General features: G+C 38.8%; 1 long non-coding RNA gene across 1 annotated transcript; it reads right to left on the bottom strand.

The window, feature by feature from the left end:
• Positions 1 to 248: 248 nt before the first annotated feature.
• LOC115915107 lies at positions 249 to 20,344 on the bottom strand. Its single transcript, XR_004061483.1, has 4 exons — positions 20,072 to 20,344; positions 18,522 to 18,584; positions 5,340 to 5,417; positions 249 to 1,931 (listed from the first exon to the last, which is right to left on the bottom strand). It is a non-coding gene; the product is annotated as an uncharacterized LOC115915107 (long non-coding RNA).
• Positions 20,345 to 22,042: the final 1,698 nt, after the last annotated feature.

Raw genomic sequence — 22,042 nt, 5'->3', positions numbered from 1 at the left:
CATCTGACCCAGCCACTCAGCAGTGTGGGAAGCCACTGCCATTGTCCAGCGAGCTATCATTTCCCAGATCCAGGTCTGGCATTTAAGTTATCTTGATAGCTATTGTTTAGCAAGCAGCAAAAGGAATTACCTTTTACTTCACCAGATATTCCTGAAACAAACCTCAGGATTCAGGAAAAGAACAGGTGAAAACAACTGGTAACGGGAACCCTGTCCTTATTGTAATAAGGAAAGAGACACATCACAGCTACCCTTAGAGCTTGCATATTTATTGAACAAATCCTACTAAAATAGCTAAAATACATTGGGTACTTGCATTATTAAAGATCACATTGTTACAAAAGCCTGCATTTTCAGCAGTACACAACTGCAACTATACATAAATGCCACAACTGCTGAATATTACTTCTTGCTCTATATACAGCACAGCAGACGTATCTATTCAATTGGAAAATAAAGTGAGTGTACAAGGAAAGGGATACAGAAGGTAGGGAAAAGAAAGAAATCTAGAAGTGCAGTGCATGCATTGGTATTTAACAGTCAGAAGCTAAGACAGTTCAGAACAAGGCCTGCCCTGTAAAAGGAATAGCTAAAAGACAGAATCATATAAAAAATTAAGGTGGGCTTTCAGACTGTGTCTAACACAACAACACTCCATGAGTAGATGATACTGCTTAGTTTTGTGGTTTGTGTTATTTTATATTTATAGTAGTTTGGGAGCAAGAACAAAAATGTAAATTCCACATGTTGACAGTACTGTGGAAATGTACTCTTTCCCCTTTAGGACTTCTCTTCCCAGAAATTTGCTGTATTTTTCTTACTATATCCCCTAGTTTATGGATTTGAAGAGGACATTAAAACTTGTCCCTTCTTTAAAAAAGGCTTGTAAGAAAAAAAGACAAAAATCAAGAGATTTTGAGAAGTTGGTGGAAAATTATTGCTCATCTTCCTCCATAAGGTGGATAGGAGTCAGAAGGGAGATTTTACGAAAATTACAGTTTTGTGATTGCTCCCACTATAACTGCATGTTTGTGAGTGGACACTGATAGGGAATCAGTTCCTCACTTGTACACTATAAGTAGTTACTCACCTACAGCACTGAATAAGAAAGCCACACTGAAGACACAAGTAAACAAGTCAGTCCAGTCTAAAGAACAACATTCAGAAAAACAAAGTACCAACACCCTCTCAGAACATGGAAATAAAAAATAACTCCATCAGAGCTACCTTGCCAAGGAGCATATTTAAAGTCCAAAATAGCACCATTCATCAGTGTCTCAAATCCCGTGGCAGCATCACGATCACTTACCACAAGGAAACCATGAGTTTCATACTACTTCTATACATCAAAAGAGTACATGGATAAAATATAGAGATATACAGACAATCGATGAAAATAAACTACTAGGCTTGTTACATCTAAATGAAAAAAAAGGGGGACTCTCAGCCTCTGCAAGAAGCAGTTTGGGTTGGTGGAAATGGAGAGAGTGGTTTACCGGTTGTGTGTGAGCTGTGGAGTTTGAGTAGTGAAAGACATTGCTGTGGTAGAACCAGGCCTGAGGGCCCACCTGTAATGTTTGTAAACATGGATTCACAGTGTGAAATTCTGAGAGCTTTCGCTTGAGTTAGAATGTTAAAAACTAGTTTTTATGGTACACGTTTGTCCACTGTTATTCCCTAAAGCAAGGCTCAGAGTCCCATAGTTTCTTCTTACACTTGATGATTTACACAGAAACAATTTCCAATATATGACACCATGACCTCATCAAACCCATACATCATATGCAATACGAATGGAGAAATTATGTTTAAAAAGAGTAGAGGTAATTGATTTTGGTGAAATGTTGTCCATAGCCACTTGCTGGAGCCAGGCGCGCCCCCTCCGCCTCACTTTTCTTGCGATTCACTTCCTTCGAGATGGGGAGATTTCCCTGTGGAGAAGAAAAAGTGGTATTAGCTGTGCTTTGTCTGGTGCGGTGCTCCCTTCTTTCATCCTAAAGTTTCCATAGTTCCCTAGCTTTGGTTCATCTACTAAACATGACTGAAGCACCTGATGCCACAGAGAACAAAGGGTTGTTTGAAAACCACTAAGTTCCAGCATCTGAGAAAAACATTTCACGTGGGCATGAACAAATGTGTCCCAGCAGCAAAAAATGCAGAAGATCCAACATGAAAGTGCATTTTATTTATGAAATATCATCTTAACATTATGAGAACTTTTTCCAGGTTAGACCTCTCATTTTTAAAAAACTTTACTAATTAAGCAACCAACATACACTACTAAGTCACTTCTCTATATTAATCCACCAAAAAGACCACACTAAAAACACTGCAGTGTTTTCTTGTTCTGAGCAGGTAAGGAAGTGGCGTGCCATATGAGCCAGCTGCCTCAGATCTTTGTTAACCACACATTTTAATAGTGCCTATTCAGTAAAGTTTTTAAACAGCATTTAAATATATGTTTCATTTTAAGGCCTCAGAATGAAGCCTAAAGGCTAAGAACATGATTAAATGTCACTATGGGATCTGAAACAAAAATAATTTGTTTAGCTTAAGATAAGGAAAAAGAAAATCTGTGGTTTTTGTGTTTAAGTGGTAAGAATTGTAAAGGTGTTTTACTGCTCATATTGTTTAGGATGTGTTTGTCACATAAGCTCAATACCTCTCTTTGCTTGAGAAATTAAAGTTATCTTCTCCAAGTTCATTTTTTTTTCTGATGTGAATTTCTGAACTAGGAATTAAACACATGGCAGTTTCTCAATCATCAATAAAGTGCAATTTTCAGCAATTTTCCTTTCTTCAAACCCAGAATCTTCACTGGGATGTTCATACTTGCTGGGAATTTACTTGCGCTGGGAATGAAGCCATCCCATGGGTCTCCCTCTGTCTTTATCACAGTGTACAGGATAAATTCTGCTTTTTAGGTAGATGAACTCCCCATGGGGTTCTGCACTGCACACAGGAGCAGTTTTCAGGCTGAGTACAGAGCAAAATCCCTTCCTGGAAATAGCTGGTGACCTGTTCCTTTGGGGCATCAAGAAATGGAGGAAAGGAGAAGAATTTGGTCAGTACATATGCAGAAGGGTAAGGAGTTGTAACGTATATTTGCTAGAGCCAATATGGGTATTTTGCAAGAATTTCAAAATGAGAAAATAACATTTATATTTTAGTGACTACACAAACATGTTTCCTCAAAGTACTCTAGAAAATTCCATCCTCATGATAATATTTTTACTTATTTTTGTTTTACTAAATTTGCTACTTGTGTATCATTACAGGATACAAAGGGAAAACTAGAAACTTACACATGCAAACAGGCACACCACACAGACCAAAGGTCTGGGCAAATTTCCAAAAGCATTGTGTCGGGCAGTTCCTTTTCAGCTGTGAAAACAATCTCAGTCCTGAAATCCTGCCATACAATCATGAGATATAAAGTCTCATGTGACCCCTCTACATCTGGAAATAAACTGTCATTAAGAACTGAAGCCTTTTATATTTGTTTGTTGCATGAAAATAAAATTAAAAAAAAAACAAAACCACCCCACTTTTATCTCAAATAATAGTTATAAAAAATCTATGTATTTTACTTTATACTTTCAGAAGTTCAAGCTATTTAGCATTGAGTAGACAAAAGTGCTCATCTGGACAACTGAAAACTTTCTGCAGTTTTTTTCACCAATTTATCCTAATTAATTTTATAGTACAAATGAAAAAATTTCCAAAGATGCACAGTTTCTGTTAAAGATAGTTCTCTGCTGGAAGCTGGACTATGTGCAATTAATATTGAAATTGCTTTTGAATGTCAATTGTGAAATAAAATTTGGAGCTAGTTCTAAAAACTGGTTGTTGTACTAGCACATGCCAAATATCTTCTGAAGAATTACATAAAGGCTAGGAAAAAAACTGTATTTTAAAAGCAGGAATCCAGTAACTTTAAAAGGGAAAAAGATTTATAATATGTTTTGGCTAGTTGAGAAACCGTTATCCTTTCTGAGAACATTTTATTTTAAACTATGTACAGCATAAACCCACAGCTATTCATAAATCCGATATAATGCAGCATTGTTGCTATGCTGCACATAGTGCACAGTTTCATTCCTGTGCTTTAGGAGAAACTTTGTTTAATGATGAATGACAGCTTACTGAAAGCTTCTAACTTAACATTTTGAATAAAAATCATCTACTTAACACACAGCTGATTCATAAAATTACCAAATTCATTTGATGTAAGATTGACCCTACAGAGCACATTAATCAGGCTCTGGCACTGCTACCAGTCTTCTCAGCTGAACTTTTGGAATACTGTGAATGCTGAGAATCACAGTACTGCCATTTATGCTAGTTTAAAGGCTGGCAGGCTGGCACATGAGGCTGCAAATACCCCACCTATAAACTTTAGAAGTTCCCTTGTAGAGGAAAAAGAGTAGAGGAAAATATAGTGTTATCCATATGGAACAATAGCAGAGTTTTGTTAGCAATGAGCACAAGCCTAGTTATTAACTGAAACTTAAACAAGACAATTTTCCATGTGTTCTCTTCTTTACTTACCTGCTTGTGCCAGTAATTGAAAGGGAATATGAAAATAAAACATGTACATCCTGTGATTCTGCATAATCTTTATCTTTCACTACTGAAATTTCATGTCCAGTTTCACATTTTTAAACCAGTAATGGTAACAGAATAAAATCTTATTAATGCTGTCTGATGAGCCATATCTCCTGCCTTTGTATGTGGTACTTGTCAAACTCAGATGAAAATTGCCAGGCTTTGTATGCTTGTAACTCAAGCCAGCTAAGCCACAAGCAAGATACTTAATAAAAGATAAGCAACACCACCTGGTTCCTCCTGCTGCATTATCATTGACTTTTTCATCTGCATTGCTAGGAAAGCATTGCCAAAATTAAGCATTCAAAACTCAGATGTCAAGCTTGTAAAATCAAGAGACAGGCTTAAGAAATACGAGCCTTTGAAAATTAGTATGTTTTCCTTCTGGTGTGCAGCCAACAAGAGTCCATGTTTTCTGCAAGCCTGAAGGCTAAAAACATAATTATAAAATGAAAACTGAGCTCTTCAGTTAACTGCATGGTGGAAGGAGCCAAGGCTTTAAGAAAAACAGAGCAACATGAGACTCGTGATCAAATCAGGAGTGCTGGCTACTTTCTTGAAGTGGTTGTAAAATAAAATCCATTGAACTTTCAATTTTAACTTTTTTTTCTCAAAAACTTTCATCTTAGCAAACTATTTCTTATATGAAAAAAATTACAGATATACAATAATATATATGTAATAATATATATGTACAATAATATATACTACATATATACAAATAACTTTACCTTTGGAAATCCCCCATCCCCACAGCTGGTTGGAAAGATCTTCTGGCTTATCCATATCATTGAACCTGGCTGATAAACCTGCAATGACATAAATACATACAAGATCTTACTAAAAAGAGAGAGTCATTAAATGCAGTGGTGTCCATGTGACATTCCACGTCACTAAAACAAGTCTAATGTCAGTAGAGCTTGGCCCAGGGTGTTTAATGTTTAGTACATATATTTTGTACCCATGACAACATCTGTCTCTAGAGCATTCCAACTATTTTATTTTATGTTTGCCTGCATTCAACAGATACTTTAAAAAAATTAATTTAAAGAGTATAGGATGTATTTTTTTAAATATCTCTAATAAATTCTTTATAGAACATGTCTGTACTAATGAACTTTCTGAGGATATTGTAAGAAAATCTGTCCATTCCATTTTGCCACAGGTCACTGGCAAAGGGCTGCTTAACGAAGTTCATTATCTTTGCTGATGACTGTAGGTGGCAAGAGCACCACACCTTTGGTGTCCTTTCACAATGACTGGTGAACTAGAATGCATACCTTTGTAAGATCATTGAAACAATTAGAACCCCCTGTTAGCTCCCTGGATTTTCCACATTAAAGAAATTCCAACACATTATAAAACACATACAATAAAGTAGCTGGCAGCAGGATTCAACAGTTAAGGTGCTGTCCTACAATGTCCACAGGAAAATTTTTCAGTGTAAAATGGGTAAGATCCAAAGCTGGGCACTGACTACAGTAGAGGTTAAAGTGAATAAATATCATGATGATACCTCTCAGGCTCAAGATGAAGATCAGAATATCTCTTAATCTCAGTCTCAGAAACACCAAAGTGGTCAGGTACAAGTTACATACAATGCTGAAATTCTTAAATTTATTTTCTCGCTGGATTTTTCTCCTGGGCTCTTGGAGTTGGGTGAATTGAACTCTTTCTGCATGATGCCAGGATGTCAAACTGTCACTGTTTTGAGCTAGCCACTATAAACTACGCCATTCAGATTTGTTTGCACTTTGGAAATCAAAACTTTCACAGTCAGTTAAGTAAATGCTGGGCCTGTTTTACCCATTCTCTTGCTCCTGTGCATATATTGAAACATGAGAAAAGTTTTCATTTCTGGGGTGGTGCATGTTGACTTATTAACTGTCACAACTGGACTAATTCTATCCTGTAGAAAATATTGGAAGAGTATTTAAATCCTCTTCCCAATAGAAAATACTGAATTCTTCTATAATGTAGAGGACAAAAACAGAGAAGAGAAATTTAAAACACAGAGCTCAAGGCAGTGCCTGCTTTGTGCATTCTCCTGTGTTTTTCTGCAGTACAAACAGTACTTTCTATGGATTAAAGCAAAGTTTTTTTCATATCTGAGGTCTCAGACAAGTCAGTTCAGCTCTCTGGATGTATTTGACATAAAATAACCAATGTGTAGCATAGGGCACTCTGTGAATTCAGTTAACGCTCACTCTGAATATTTGAACACTTATATGAAAGATACCAAGTAACCTCTGAGCTTTTCTGTCACTATTTATAATCACTTGTTATTCATTCTGCAATTATGTCTTGATTTTATTGTGTAGTCATACTTTCTGTGGTGGGAAATAGCAGTAGGAGTTCAGCTCTACTGCAGGACATGCTGTTCACACCAGCAAAGTATACAAAATGTATATGGGAGGATCACATAAGCATCAGAATGCTGAATTAGTCATTATCATGAATACAAACGTGTATATTTTCCATGGAGTCTGAGATGTATTTAGGTTAGACTATGGGCTGTGTTATCCCTATTAGAAACCTAATAGGAATAAAATAAGCACCAGAAGTTAGATGAAAAAGAGAGGATTCCTCAAATTAAATTCATAAAAACTTGGAGGAATTGCAGTTTGTGGGTGGATTTTGGGAATGAGGCAGGAGGGAAAAGCTGTAAAGTGTAAGATGAGCTCACAACTATGCTCAGGGTTTAAAAAAACAAACCCCAAAACCTACCACCACCTGCAGAATACCCACCATAGGCCCCAAATGATCTTTCATAGTAATTATCTGTTAAAAAAAAAAATCAATAATAACCTTTTTTCTTCTTCAAAAACAAATACTGTGGCCCATATTGGTAGATAATAATTGCATGGACCTATTTCACATAAAGTTACTGTTCTGCTGTGACTGTACCAGAGCCCTGAATGGACAAAGGATTTTAGGTATCTGCCTTGGGAGCAATGCTGAAAGGCTGGAGAATCATGGCTTGGAATCTGGCCAAGTGGAGGAAGATTCTGGAATGGAAAAAAAGATGCTGGTGTAGAGAAGTCCACTTTACATTTGCTGTAATTCACCAGAAGGAGAAAAAGAAAAAAAGATATAAAACAAACCATGACATCTTGCTGTGCTTTATAAATGCAGAAGCTACTTAGAAGTTCAAATATACTGGTAACTGGAGTATTAGAAAAACACATAGAACATTAATTCAGTTACAGCAGCCCGAAAGTACTGATATAAATGTTGCAAGATGAGCTATGAGAGAGGAAAGCAACGCTCCATTACAGAGTGGGATGTAAGGGTTACAACATTCCAGCTGTTAGCATGAAGCAAACACTGCTAAATAAATGGTTCCATTGAAACACACCGAATTTTCATTTCTTAGTACTTCCTGTGTGACTGTTATGCAAGTGCAGGCTTGGCTTAAATAACCAAAGTATCAGGACTCGGAACGGAATTACTGAGCTTTAGGGGTGGATTGAAAAGTACAGTTTCTGCAAGTCTGCATAATGCTGACTCACACTGATAGCCTCACTGTTTGATCCTCATTAGCCAGACAGTAAAGCCAGGAAGCTTCATCCATGAACCATCGGATGTGGGAAGAGCTACCTGAGGCACAACAACATGCAGCTCTGCCTTAAACATTGAGGCCAACTTGAAAACTGGGAATTATGGGTTGTCTATGTTTTCAATTTTGTAGCCTCCAGTCTCCTGAAAAGATACAAATAATGCAATTTAATATTACAGAAGAGCAAAAGTGGAGGCAAATAAATGCCTAGTCTGTTTACCAGATCTCTCTGATTCCAGAAGTACTGATAGTTTTTTGGGTTGTTTCAACTTGGGCTTTTTCAAACCAGGAGGATTAAAAACCAGCAGAGTCTACTTTAGTCCTTTGTCCAACAGACTGAGAAACTCTTTTGCTCTTGCTCTGTTTTACTGACATTTCAAAATTCTAATTCCTGGATTTTTTTCCATTTTAAGCCATGCTTTCTTAAAGAAGAGTGGTAGAGGAGTATAGTCTTTTGCCAAGCCTTAAAACAGATATATAAAACACTTTTAACAGAGCTGAACTTAACATGCTCTAATAGTCACATCAAAATGCTAAAATTGATTTGGTATCCACTCTTCATTCCTATTCACTAAGAGCATCTTTCAAACATTCACATAAATCCATCAACAGCAAAACCCCCCCAGATTTATGGCATGCTAAACTTACTAAAATGAGTATACCCCTGTTAAGCATTCCCAAGGTTTTTATAGCTAAGAAACAATTGAGAAAATCCTTGTAATTTTTTTTCTAAGATTTTTTTTCCTTTTTTCCCCCATGTGAACCACAACTGAATTCTTGCAATCAAGTCTTATTCAGGACATAGAATGGTATTCAACTGCGCTCTTGATTTCTTAACTAAAAGTTTATTGAAGAGCAACTGCTCTGAGGAAATCAGCAGCCACCTTTTAGAGAAGCTTCAGGTAACCTCTTTGTCTTACAAACCAATTTTGAGGCAGGGGGAAGTGAAAACAAAAAGGAAATGATGACAAGTGCTGTAGATCCTAATTCCAAATAAAAGGTGACCATGTCCAATAATTCTGCCTAGGAAAGGGAAAAACAATATAAGATAAATATTTACTATATGGATTAGCAGTGTAATAGCAGACACAGATGGCCACATGCGGAGGAACATGGGAGTAGAATGATAAGAGGTGTGTGGGAAAAAGAAGGACAGAAAGAGGTGTGCACGTTCTCTCTGCAGCAGTGTGCAGCTGTGAGGACTGAGTGCCCTCTGTCCCTAATCCACAACAGAGGAAGGGAGAGAGGCCACTCTCCTCCTGAGAGTGGGCTGTATAAGCAAAGAGGAACACTGCTTCTCATTTCTGTACCCACATTTCTTTAAAATTTCTTAGTTGCCAGCTAGTTTGAGCTGTAGATGTACGTTTCACAGCACATCCTACCATGTACTTTTCAATTCCCCCAAATGCCTCCCACTGCAGTAAAACATTTTCTTTCTAACCAACATCCAACAACCACAATCCAAATACATAAACAATCTTACTGCACCACTGCTCGAACACTAAATAAATAATTTTGTGAATGAAAACCTCACTAATTCTTTTTAAACCAAACTGGAGGGAAAGCTTGTGCTAGGATCAAAGCCTTTGCTTCAGTGCAAGGGATAAACTAATGCTCCCATCCTCAGCAATTTATTTTTAAGACTATGAGGGGAACATTATTAAAGTACAAAATACAAATATCCACTGTGTTCCTAACTTAGCATACAAGATTTAATAAATACAGCAACTGTCAGTTGAATGGTTGCTGCTTTTTGAGAGTTTAGTTGGATAGAAGTATTCTATCAGTCACAGCTTTTATTTTCTAGATCTTCTGGAGAGGGCAAGGACAAAGCTACATCAAGAGTACTCATCATTACTCCTTATTTCAGTGAGTCCTTGAAGTTTTGATGAGCCTTTGTTATATTTAAGAAGCTGTACTCATGATGGAATGGGAGGCTGCTGTTGTGATAGCCTGATTCTGTAACAGGCTTACTGAGGAAGATTTCCCTGCAGAAACAGCAGAAACCAAACTTGCCCAAGTTAAAGTGCAACTTCATTACCTTAGCTTAATAATTTTAAAATGCTGTGAATGTGTGATTTAGCAGATGTGAGGCTTAACAAGTTTGTGAACTTGTTTGCATTTTTGAGTGTCTCTGCATCACGAGTCTGAGCCTCTGCCTGAGGTGCAGCGACAGTCATCCCAAATAACCTGACTTCATGCTGTCAGGGCAGCAGGTTTTTTGTCATCCCTGGTTTTCACATCAGTGCCAAGATCAAAAAAAAAAAAAAAAACCAGTGGGGAAAACCAATAATTTACATTTCTTTCACTTGGTTAGTTCCACAAAGTAAAGGTTTGATAAATGGTTTGAGAGAACTGATGAAGAGTTACATCATGACTCTGCAGCTGGGATTGCTCCAAGTGGCACACCTTTGTGAGACTTTATCTGCCATTGCAATGATAATTAATACTTGACAGTATATATCAGCAGAACATGGCAAGACAGCTGTACACCTGAATTTGCCTTTGACTTCTCTGCATCAGCATCTTTTGATGTCTTTGCCTTTTCATGGGGAAGATATTACTGCTGCTTTTTATTCCTCCCCATCTGATGACTCAAAGTCACAACCACATAGAGATGAAAAGGCCTAAATGAGACAAGTATGCTTTTCCTTGCATCCCCCTCTCCACGCTGCAAATGAATTACAAAGTTTATTTATTAGGTATTTGGTGATTTTTGTAGTCCTTTTGCATCTCTTCTGCAATTTCTGTAGATTTCACAGAATAGGATGTCATTTGCTCCTTCCCTACACAGCATAAGGAAGTGACCTTGAAAAGCTTCTCCTATAAACCTCTTGTCATCTGTTGTTTTCTTTGTTGTTCTTAAAGCATCTATTCTTGAGATTACACTGAAGAATCTGCTCCTATGCAGTCTCCTACCCTGGCTTATCTGCATCAGCTTCTTCAAGGGACTCATTCCTGTCCTCATCCATATACCGGCTGCATGTTTTATACGTGTCTTTACAAATAAGACTTCTGCACACTTCTTTATCCAGTAAGAACCCCTCTACAGAAACTTTAGCTGTATTCTAACATAGGTGATTGAATGAGGTTAGTTCTAGAAAACACTTTCTAACTTTCCACTCCACACCACCTGAATGTGATGCAATTTTTAGGAATAAATTTTCACTTTTCTGCACCAGTAAGGATCAATCCTACTTGTGTGCTGCAAGTGTCATGCTGCTTTTTTACTTCATTAATACGCAAAAATCATTGCAAAATATTGTTAATATTTATCATGCATACAAAGACTAAGAGAAAAAAAATTAAGCAGTAATAAGTAATAAGTGAACACAGTCATAAATGCTCCTCCAACTTCTTACTGAATTAATGAATTTTACTAAGAGTAAACTATTACCAGCGTATTGCACTCCTTGAAAGAGAAAGAATACATTTATTTCGGAAAAAATAAAAAACAAATGCATATTATGTGGAAAGTTCCATCAAGTAATAAAATGGCTGCAAATTACTTTGTTCCTCCAGTAAATTTCTGACTGTGTTCTCCAAAACTGCAAACATCAGAGAAATCAAAACAAGCAAATCAGCCATCCAGAAAACCTAACTCAGAACCCAGTACAACCCCACATATTTATTTTGTTTGCCTCTGTACCACAGTATTTTTTTTGTTTTACTTAACATGCAACAGACAGAAAAACAACAACAATAAGGCTGAGAATTTAAATAATGCTTTAGCTCTCAGTTAATTACAGAGGAGTTTGTAATTTGCTCTTCAAGTGCAATAAGGTAGAGCTTCGTTAGTAACTATTTGCACCTACATTTAATGGTAACTGCAGAACAAGATGCATAAGCAAGTCTTATGTTACAAACTGAGGTGGATACACAACAAAAATTGGCAACAAAGATTCTGAACCAAAGGATGCATAGTAGTATTTCAGTAGTTTCATACATAACATGGACAAATTACTTGAGCTACAGAGGAGGAAGAAAAGGAGCATGGTCAGAGGCTGACCAAAGAGTCTATTTAGTCCAATGTCCTCATTTTATCAAGTTTTGATCTTAAGGGAAAATCCAGCAAGAACAGTGGCCAGTAGAGAACTGTTAAGAATAGGAACAGAGACCAGAATAATACCTTTCCTGTGTGCCCTCCCAGACCTGGCCCTCCACTCTTGGGGTGCACAAAATGTATACACCAAGCAGTCTCCCAAAATAAGTGTTTATTTCTCAAAATTTCCTATATGTTTTCTAAATAATGGCCTGAATGCTGTAACTTACCGAAGGCTCAAGTGACTGCTTTGGACTACAACAGCTTTTCTCCCACATACCAAAAATACCAGCAGAAATCCAGCCAGGGATGCAGCTCCCCAAGTGCAGAGCCCTTCTTTCCGCTCAGGAGGTGCCAGCCCCTTGCCCAAGCAGCGTTTTGCAGGCAAGTATTGAAAAGCCCAAGCCATGCTCTTGGAAATGGGAGAGAGAACCACCTTGTAGAGCCAGTCCTTGCTTACCTCATTAAAAGAGATGTAATGAGGGCAGCTGATTGTTAACAAGTGCTTGAAAGCACTGCAGTACATTTACCTGAAGCCTCCCTATTACCAGCCTCTACTGGGCAGATAGTAATGCAGCTGAGTGCTACTCCAGACACAAAAGCACAAAATGTATAATGGATGTTCTGGAGGCTGAAAGTAATAAAAAATCTGTGGGTTCTGGGGCTCATCTAAGGAGCTGTGTAAACTCATGCTCTTTTGTGATGGAGATTTATCACAGACTCACAGTCATTTTAAAGCAAAGAAGAAGATTTGTTCCTCTCTAACCTGACCTTTCTAAGGTAGCTATGAGGTGTCAAAGTGTGCCTTCTAAACACCAGTGCTGGAAGAGGCCAGGGGTTCTTTCTGATAATGTGTATATTAAGCCAAGGCTTTTACCATCTCCAGCGAGGACGCACAGATTTCTTAGAACTTTTTTTTAACTTGCTCCCACCTAAGTATGCCAAGCCAGTAGAGATAATCTGGTTGCTGTTTACAAAATTATTCCAGAGACACTTCTTCCTGCAGGATAAGAAAATCCTATTTATTCTGAGGGTGGGTTGTTTTTACTTGTTTGTTTGTTTATTTTAATGCAGTATTTACAGAAGGAAACATCAGGAATCCTCCCAGCAACAGGTACACAAGGATTCATTCAGCACTGCTACTATGAATTTGCCAGACCAGAAGGCCAAACAGAATTGCATGTAACACTCAAACAGCAATTCATACCATCATTCTACATTAAACATTTGGAAATAATATTTTTTCACCTTTGAAGATTGTGCCCTCAATTAATATAGTTTAATGAGGTGAATAAATATTTGAAATAAAACCAAAATACAAACAGATAAAACTATTTTTATTAAAATATCCTGTCCCTGTCAGTGATGCCAGCTGAATTATGTTTATAAAGTTGTTCTAGAACTATTGTGTCCTCCTTTGCCCATCTCTTCAGCATATACAAGGATCAGAATTCAGTTATGAAGCAGTAGTATAGCAAAGTCAGAAAAAAAGTAAAAATATTATTAGTGATGGCATTAGATCCCAAGCCTTAAAAAAAAATGTTATATCTGTAGTGTTACTAGATGTATATCCTTATTTCTGATTTTCCAAAATTTCAGCCTTTGAGAAAAAAGATAGTGAAGATTTTTCCTGGACTTAGTATTACATAAACCTCCCATTCCATGTGTCAACACAGTTTGGTTCAGATAGAGTATGCTGGGGCAGAATAGCAAAATTTTAGCATCCAGAGCATGTTTCTGACTGAGTGGAAACAAGTATATAAAAAGCTTTTGTCTTTTCATGTGCATATGAGCTCTACCACTGAAATATCCACAGTATCTATAGCTTCGTGCAAAAATTACTTTTTTTAAAAACTCTGCTTTTCTACCCATAATCAAGTAAAGGTTTGTTTTCTGCTCAGCTGAACAGGTGGCTTGACAGAAGTATTGCAAAAACTGGTTTGTATTTCTGCTTATAAACCTTGAAAGCTGGAAAAGCATTAATTCTCCCTGAGTTTTCAGTAATCAAGCAGCACTGTGCAAACTACACACAATGTATAACATGCACACTACATAAGCATAATAAAAAAGCACAATATACGTGTTCAGATGGCCAAAACTATTTAGCTTCCATCCCTCACAATTACTTCTCTTGACCAAATTCTGGCCATGCTATACATGAACAGAAGGGGGTCTGACAGTCCTGCAGGTTCTGTGTGGCTCTGACTTACCATAAAGGAGACTCCAATTCCAGTTCCAGCACAGGGCTTGGGAATAATCAACCAGGTATGAGTTTTCTCATGCCAGACCAAGAGCTGCTTTTTTCCAATGTGTATCGAGTAATAGGCTGAGCATAATGTCTCATTTCATTACTTGGCTTTTTTTTTTTTGCCTTTTTTTAAAATTTTCCTCAGAGCATGTAAAAGCTTCCAAATAATGCCTGCCTCTGCCAGACCAATTCTAGGCTCCATTCTCCACAAATAATCCTAAAATTATGAAAAGCTGTTCCAGCCCAGGGGCACAGAAAATTACAGAATGTGTAAAGATACCTGCATGTAACTTCCTGAAAAAAGGTTTGTGATGGTTAAACTGGTATGAAATTTTAAACACAAAATTTTCTTCAGAAATATCTTCACCTAATGTAAATGATATTATATATTTCTCTACAAACTAGGAGAAAAAAACCCACACAAACAAAAAACTAAATGGGATGGTGATTTTCTCTTCAACCAAATGCAGGCTGTCTTTTCTTTCCCTCTGACTTAAAAAAGAAGGGCTTTTCTCCAAACCATTCTCACCCATAAAGGTCATCATCCCCTATTTCTCTTTTCCTCCAAGTAAGACTATAAAATGCAGGGCATGTAAATGACAAAATATGACAGAATAACCTCAGAAGTGATGCAGTTCAGGCAAGGATGCAGGACAGGAAGCATTCAGCCCAAGTGACCTACTTCCAGAGCCTTTTTGCTCTGCGATGACACAGCTATACTGTACAACAGCCAGCCCAGAGACTCCCCACCAGTAAGAAATGGCATCTCATTGTGGCAAGTCAGGAGAAAATGAATGATTGGCTCTACACTATCTTCTGTTTACTTTCAGAAAAGTAAAAATTAAATTCTTAAGGATCTGTTTACTAATATACACATTTATTAACATTGTTAGTTTAAATTCTTTAAGCACCATCACTGTGAGCTCCCAGAACTTAACTTTAAATCCACAAGAAAGAGAAAAGGACACACCTCAGTGCTCTGAAAGCAAATAAACAGACTACTTCTCTAACTGTCTAAAATGATGATCTGATTTCTTTATTTAAAAACTAATATTTACCATAACAAAAACAAACAACACAAAACCCTACCCTTTTCTGGTTTTGGCAGGAGCCTTCTTTGAGGTCACAGAAAACTGGAATTAGGACTTCCTTACTCCTGCTCTAACATGTTCCTTTATTTAAATTATTAGATCACTTTCAATGATTGGAAGTGGCAGAAAAAAATTTAAAACTAGTTCCTTTTTCAAAATTATTTTTTAGTTAGAACTGGTTTCCCCCCTTGTTAGCCAAAATTTTAGTTAATATTAAGTAAAATTTTAGTTTGCATTTCATAACACTCAGCACTTGCCACAAAGGTAGTATATAGAAGTTCTAGCATTTCAAATTAAAAGACCACTTAAGTCACCTCAGGATTTTATACATTGTACATAAATATAAAAGGTTCTTTCCTCCTTCAGGTAGACACTTAAAGGAAATGTGTTATGCAGAAGTAAGGACAGATCTTCAAATGGCAAATGTTCTTGTCTAAAATGGCTTAAAAAGTCCATGAGTTAAAATTATAATAATAATAGAAAGTGCACTCTTCTCCTTTTCTGTTCCTCTTAAAATTAAGGATATTATTACAAAACAGGTGCAAGATAGAATGATTAATTAATCAGGTAATTCTAATTCCAAGTCCAGGAAAATGAGAAGCAGCATTGAAAACTAATGTGTTAAATAACTTGCTTTCACTGTTTAAAATGTTCAAGAGACATTTTATGAGAAAAGAAAATTAAGAAACTAAGAGAGCAAGACAGCGAAGTTAAACCAAGAACTCATCTGTTTTCACTGAACAAGTTTATTCTAGTCATTTCAAATCTTACTGTAAGCTTAGCTAAATAATTAATGAACTTTCAGACTGGCAAGGGAATAAGAAGGCCATTTCCCCCCAATTTTTAACATCTATCTGAGTCTTCTGAAACACAATAGCTAAATTTTAACTGACCAGTGAGAGCAGGGTAGAGCCTTTGCATATAGTGTGATATTAAAACAAAGTAAGCATATTCATTGTCATGTATTTCAGTGTGTAGAAAGTATATGCAAAAAAGTATTTCCTGTAAATTAGAATGGTTAGAGAGATACTTGCAGTTAACACAAGAAGAAATATGCCAAAGACAAGTGTGTCCACTACTGCAAGGAAAGTATGTCATTGGTCTGACTTAGAATTACATTCAGTGTTAGTGTGCCAGAAGTGAAACACAGGGGGGGAAAAGGGTGGTGGTAGGAGAAGAGATTCTGCCAAGTATCACATCTTAAACATCCTTGCAAGCTGGGGTAAAACCTAATAGTACATTTTAATTTTTATCTAAAAAAAGAAGGGAAACTTTTAAAAACAGCTAAATGAGGTTTGTATTTATGTTACACTGCAAAGCAAACAATGGGACTAGACAGGTGGGTAACAACATTTTATTTTTTGCATTTGGATAGCTTTAAGTTGTATTTTATGTTCTGGCCCAGAGACTGGCTCTATATAAAACTGACTACTACAGGAACCTTGCTAGATTTATAGAACCATCTGCTGGTAGAAATCAGTGGCTATTTTATGCCTAACTAAACTTAAAATAATCTTTTGTTCCATAATAGGCATACATTGCACAGAGCAGCCTGCATAACATCTAAAATGTGGGCTGATTGTCACCTTGGTGTTGGTAGGAAAACAGTTGCCTTATCCAATATTCCACAGTGTGTGAACAACATGTATTTTAGCATGATTTCTATTCACAGTTTAAGTGAATCATTTCCCTTTTAATTCCCCACCCCCATCTATTCACTTATACACAGATGAGCAAAGCACTTTGATGAAAGTAGGTTCCAGAATAGACTAAAACTCCAGAATTTGCAAGTTTATTTTTGCAGATAGAAATGATATAAAACAAGGAGCCAAAAACAAAGCCTTTATAACAGAGTACGTATCTGCTTATTTTAATAATTCTTTGATCATCACTCCTCCCCCATATCAAAACAACCCCAAAGAACCAGACAGGGATAATATTAATGCAATTAGCCCAATCTTCATAAGAGTATGTCCCTCAGAACCTCACACTGAGGAAAAATATTCTGTGCTAATGTACATCCTATGCAATTCTACTTAAAGCATTGCTCAATACTAATTAACATTAACATCATTGATAATGATTTTATCCTGTAGCATCCAAAATGTATGACTTTTTTGCCAGCACATGTATTTAGATATGATCCTGAGATAGCTGCATCCTCAACTAAGAATGCTATAGGATGAAAAACTGTCTGAACAAAATCTGCCTACTTTGAGCATGTTTTCTGAAAAAATACAGTCACCCTTGTCCTCCTGAGTCTGAGACACTCCTTCTCAGAGAATACCATTTTTACATGCATATCCTTAAAATCAGGAGCTTGTCAGCAGTGGTATCTCAGAATATAAAAAATGGTCTTCAATCAATAAAAACAGAAACACAATTAGAACTGAAGGAAAGAGGCTGTTGTTCATTAAACACATTCCAAACAAGTGCCTGTAAGTTCAGTCAGGTTTGAGGCCTAAACATTTTTTTCTAGAACAGATCTGTGTCACAAAGAATGGTGTATCTTCAGAAGGTTAACCTAATAAGAAAATTTAGGTTGCACCTTATGTACTTCCCTGACAGACTAACATTAAATCTTTTTCACTTACAAAGTGCAATGACCTATTTCTTCTATTTGGGAGAAAGGTGTCAGTGTTGGCATTACTGGATATTGTTTTGTCTGCATGTACTGCTACATGTGTTATGATGTGTATTTTTCACAATAACTTAAATATTTCTTGTTTCAATTAAATAAGCCTTACTGCACAGAGACGGATTTCAGATTTTTATTCAAAAAATGCAAGAAAATAAAAGATCCAACATAAGGAGCTTTTCAGAGTACATCAGTTATTGTATAGCAAGTCCCCATAGCCTCAAAAACTATGTCATATAAAGGTCTTATTTATAAATGAGTATTGGGAAGAGGGAAATAAGGTTTGTAATGACACAAAAAATTATTGATACTCTGCTAAAGCAACTAATTCTTACCATTTTTAGGTTCTGTTAAGTCTTGGGATTGCAGTTTCTCTCAAGTAGCACAAGGAGAACAATCTGAAAACAATTTTAAAAAAATTAAAAATGAAAAAAAAAGTAATTCAAACAGCTGCAATAGTTAAGAGGGTTTTTTTTCGCCAGCATAACAGTGGGTGAACCAAGTATAAGCTTCAGTGGTTAAGATTAAAGTCATGCAAATTATTCTAACCACACATATGCTTATATATCATGCATCTCTGCACTTCAGTGGTCTGTAGGCTTAAATATAGGACAAAGGAATCCCTGGTACCTGGACTTGCAGAACCCTATGCTATTCTTAGCACTGGGTATATTTCTGAAGAGTCCTATACGTAACGTTTAACACAGGTAAAAATCAGTCAAGAGGACAAAAACCTGTCAGTCTATGTTTACTGTAATTTGTGGTCCATTGTTCCCAGGCATACTACTAAGTGTGGGTTTTTGCAATCAAGGAACAAGTATAACACAATGTAACAGCCCAGAGAGTAGGTATTTTTGGAAATGGCACTGCATTACATAACCTCCAGTTTTCTCCCTCTCTCTATTCCACACACACCCCCTATTTTAAACAGGGAGAGAAAAAAAAGAAGAGTAGGTCCTACCTCATTTACCTTAAATTATCACGGTCTTAATGGACTGAATTTGTAGCATATCTCCTTTATCAGCTTTCTTTATAGAAACAAAAATTACAAGTTCTCTTCTACTGATTACATATTTCTTACCTACAGCATGTATGTATGAAATATAATTAGGTATGAGTCATATGTTTACACAAACACACATACATATTGGATTTAAAACTGCAAATTCACATATCCATTAATATACACAGAAATGTTTGAAAAAAGTAGCATGTCACTACATGTTCAGCAAAACATGGTTTGTTTCGGCTTTGTTGTTTTGTTGCCTTTTTTTTTTTTTCTCAACAGAACCACCCAAAATTTAACTGCTGCACATGCAAAAATGCAGAAGGCTGTTGCAAGAATGACTGCTTTCTAAAAATAAACCCCAGCAGCCTGAGAGGAATCCAGTGTCAGGGCGGAGAAGAGGGAGATTCGTTTTACAAGGGAGAAGAAAGGAGATGATAAACCTGTCCTAGAGCCTTGCACGCATTCTAACAAAGCCAAGTGCATTAGGTTCAAAAATGCATTTTGGTGTTTGCGTAGTGCAAAACCCAGAAAAAGGAAAACATTTTAGAAAATCACTTCTCATCTCCCCTTGCATGTGTGCAGAAAAATCCTCTGCCTAGAAATCCAGCCTTAAAGCACAAAGACAAAGAGTTAGACACATACACTGCACGTTTTCTCATTTTCCTTTAAAAAGCCTGTTTGGAAATGTGCACCGAGAGGGGAAAGCCAAGCTGCAGCAAAGTCCGGCTAAGGACAGAAAGAAATCAAAAAGAAATGAAAAGAAACAGAGAATCACAGAGAGAGGAAAGCAGAAAGGGGGGAAAGGGAGGGAGAGAGAGAGAAAGGGGATTAATTAAAAAAAATTAAATTCTGTGGATTGGAATTGTATATACTTACAGACAAAAGCCCCCGCTCCCTGCTCACTTTCTGTCCTTTCTACATGATCTGAAACACAAATGTGGATTACAAAAGGGCAGCATGCTACAGAAGGGAATTTATAGTTGGGGGAGTGGAGAGAGAGGGTAGGGGGTGTGGGTAAGAATGACTGCACCTCTTCCAAAGTGCAGCCTCGGAGAAAAAAAAAGAAAAAAGGGGTGGGGGTGGCTGGGGGAAAGTCTCTCCCTCTCCCCCCCCCCCCCCGCCCGTTCCTTCTCTCGGGCTGGGTTTTGCTTGCCAGCGCTGGTTATATTGAACAATGAGCTAATTCTGATGGTAGGTGGCCAGCTGCCAGCTCCAGCCCCCCTTTACACTCACACACACACACACGCACACGCACACGCATACAGGCACACGCACTCCCCCTGCCCGCCCGCCTCCCCCCGCACGATGCTGCAGCGCCAGACTGCTTAGTCTGCAATAATCCGCAGCCCCGCGTTCCCCCCGCTGTCTGGGAGCCCCAGGGCAGCGCCCGCCCCGCCGCCGGCCGAGCCCGCCGGGGCAGCGCGGCTGCGGGGAGCGGGGCGATGCTGCGGGGAGCGGGGCGATGCTGCGGGGGAGCGGGGCGCGCTGGCTCCGGGCCGCGGGGATCCCGCACCCTGGGCGGCGGCCAGCCTGGCCGGGCGGGGAGCGCGGCCAGCGCGCTGCGCAGCGCGGAGGGGGGGGGGGGGCAGGCGGAGCGCAGCCACGAACTGTAATAATAACCCTGCAAAGGGCATCTGAGGAGAAGGGAGGGAGGCGGAGGCAGCCGCCCGCCCGCCGCTTCGCCTCGGCCGTGCCCGTCTGGGAGGGGAGAAGGCGGTGGGCGGGGAGGCTGCGCAGCGCCGGGAGCGGGCGGGCCGCGCGGGCCGGGGCGGCTGAGGGAGGGCAGGGGAGGGGAGCGCGGCATGGCGGGGCTGTCACCGGCGCTGCCACCGGGGCTGTCACCGAGGCTGTCACCGAAGGGTCGCCCCGGGCTTGCAGCAGCGGGGTCCCGCCTTGAGCGAGCGCAGCGCTGCCAGGGACAGGCAGCGGGGACGGGCAGCAGGGACAGACGAGCGACGCAAAGACTCTGCCAAGGCTCCCGCTGTGCGGGCACCGGGGAAGGGACAGCGGATCCATGGAGGGACGCAGGGCGGTGCGGTGCTCCACGGGGCCTCTCCCTCAAACGGCGTATACAGCCAAAAAATGGGAGAAACGCGTGTTACCTGTTACCCTGCAGCGTGTGAGGATATCTTCCTCAGAGTTAATGCCCATGGCAAGAGAGACTAAAATGGTATGAAATCATTAATGATGCAGGTTAATAGAAGATAATGCCTTCTCTGTCAGGCCTAGGTCATAAGCGACTAACCTTGTTTTTCAAACCCACCGGTATTTAACTCCCCATAAAACTGCATTATTCTGTGGTCCACATAGGATTTCCATTTGTTGAGTGCAAGCAGTTGGCTAGCATGTCTCTGCCCCTTCCTGAACAACTACTACATCTCTGTGAGTGCTTTGCAGGCCTGCCAGCTTCAGGAAAATTCAGCAGCTGGAAGGGAGAAATATGGGACATAAACAGCCCCTGATATTTAAACCCCTGGTAAGCTGTGGTAATAATTCTAAGTTTAGTGCATTAGGATCAGATCATTTGCCTTAAAAATACAGTTACTACTGCTCGTGTCTGTTCAGCTGCCTACCTCCTCCACAGATTTCACCCATCAGCTGTTAAGACTGAAACACATCAGAGCTTGAATGTTTAAACTTTATCTGGAGAGAATGATTTAATTGTTGGCGGGGGAGGGGTTCTGAATAACAAATATGGGTCCAGTGCAGGTAGCAGGCCCTCATGGCACATGCCCACGTGTGAGCAAGGGGTTCCCTGTGCCTTTGGTGCATCTTCTAACCTGTAGACTATATGTCCTAGCTAGTGAAATGTCAGGGATTCACCACTTGTAGAGATTTGGCACTGTG

The sequence above is a fragment of the Camarhynchus parvulus genome, chromosome Z (assembly GCF_901933205.1).
Source record: "Camarhynchus parvulus chromosome Z, STF_HiC, whole genome shotgun sequence".
In the NCBI taxonomy this organism is placed as follows: Eukaryota; Metazoa; Chordata; class Aves; order Passeriformes; family Thraupidae; genus Camarhynchus; species Camarhynchus parvulus.
This window is presented reverse-complemented; position numbering and strand designations above follow the sequence as displayed.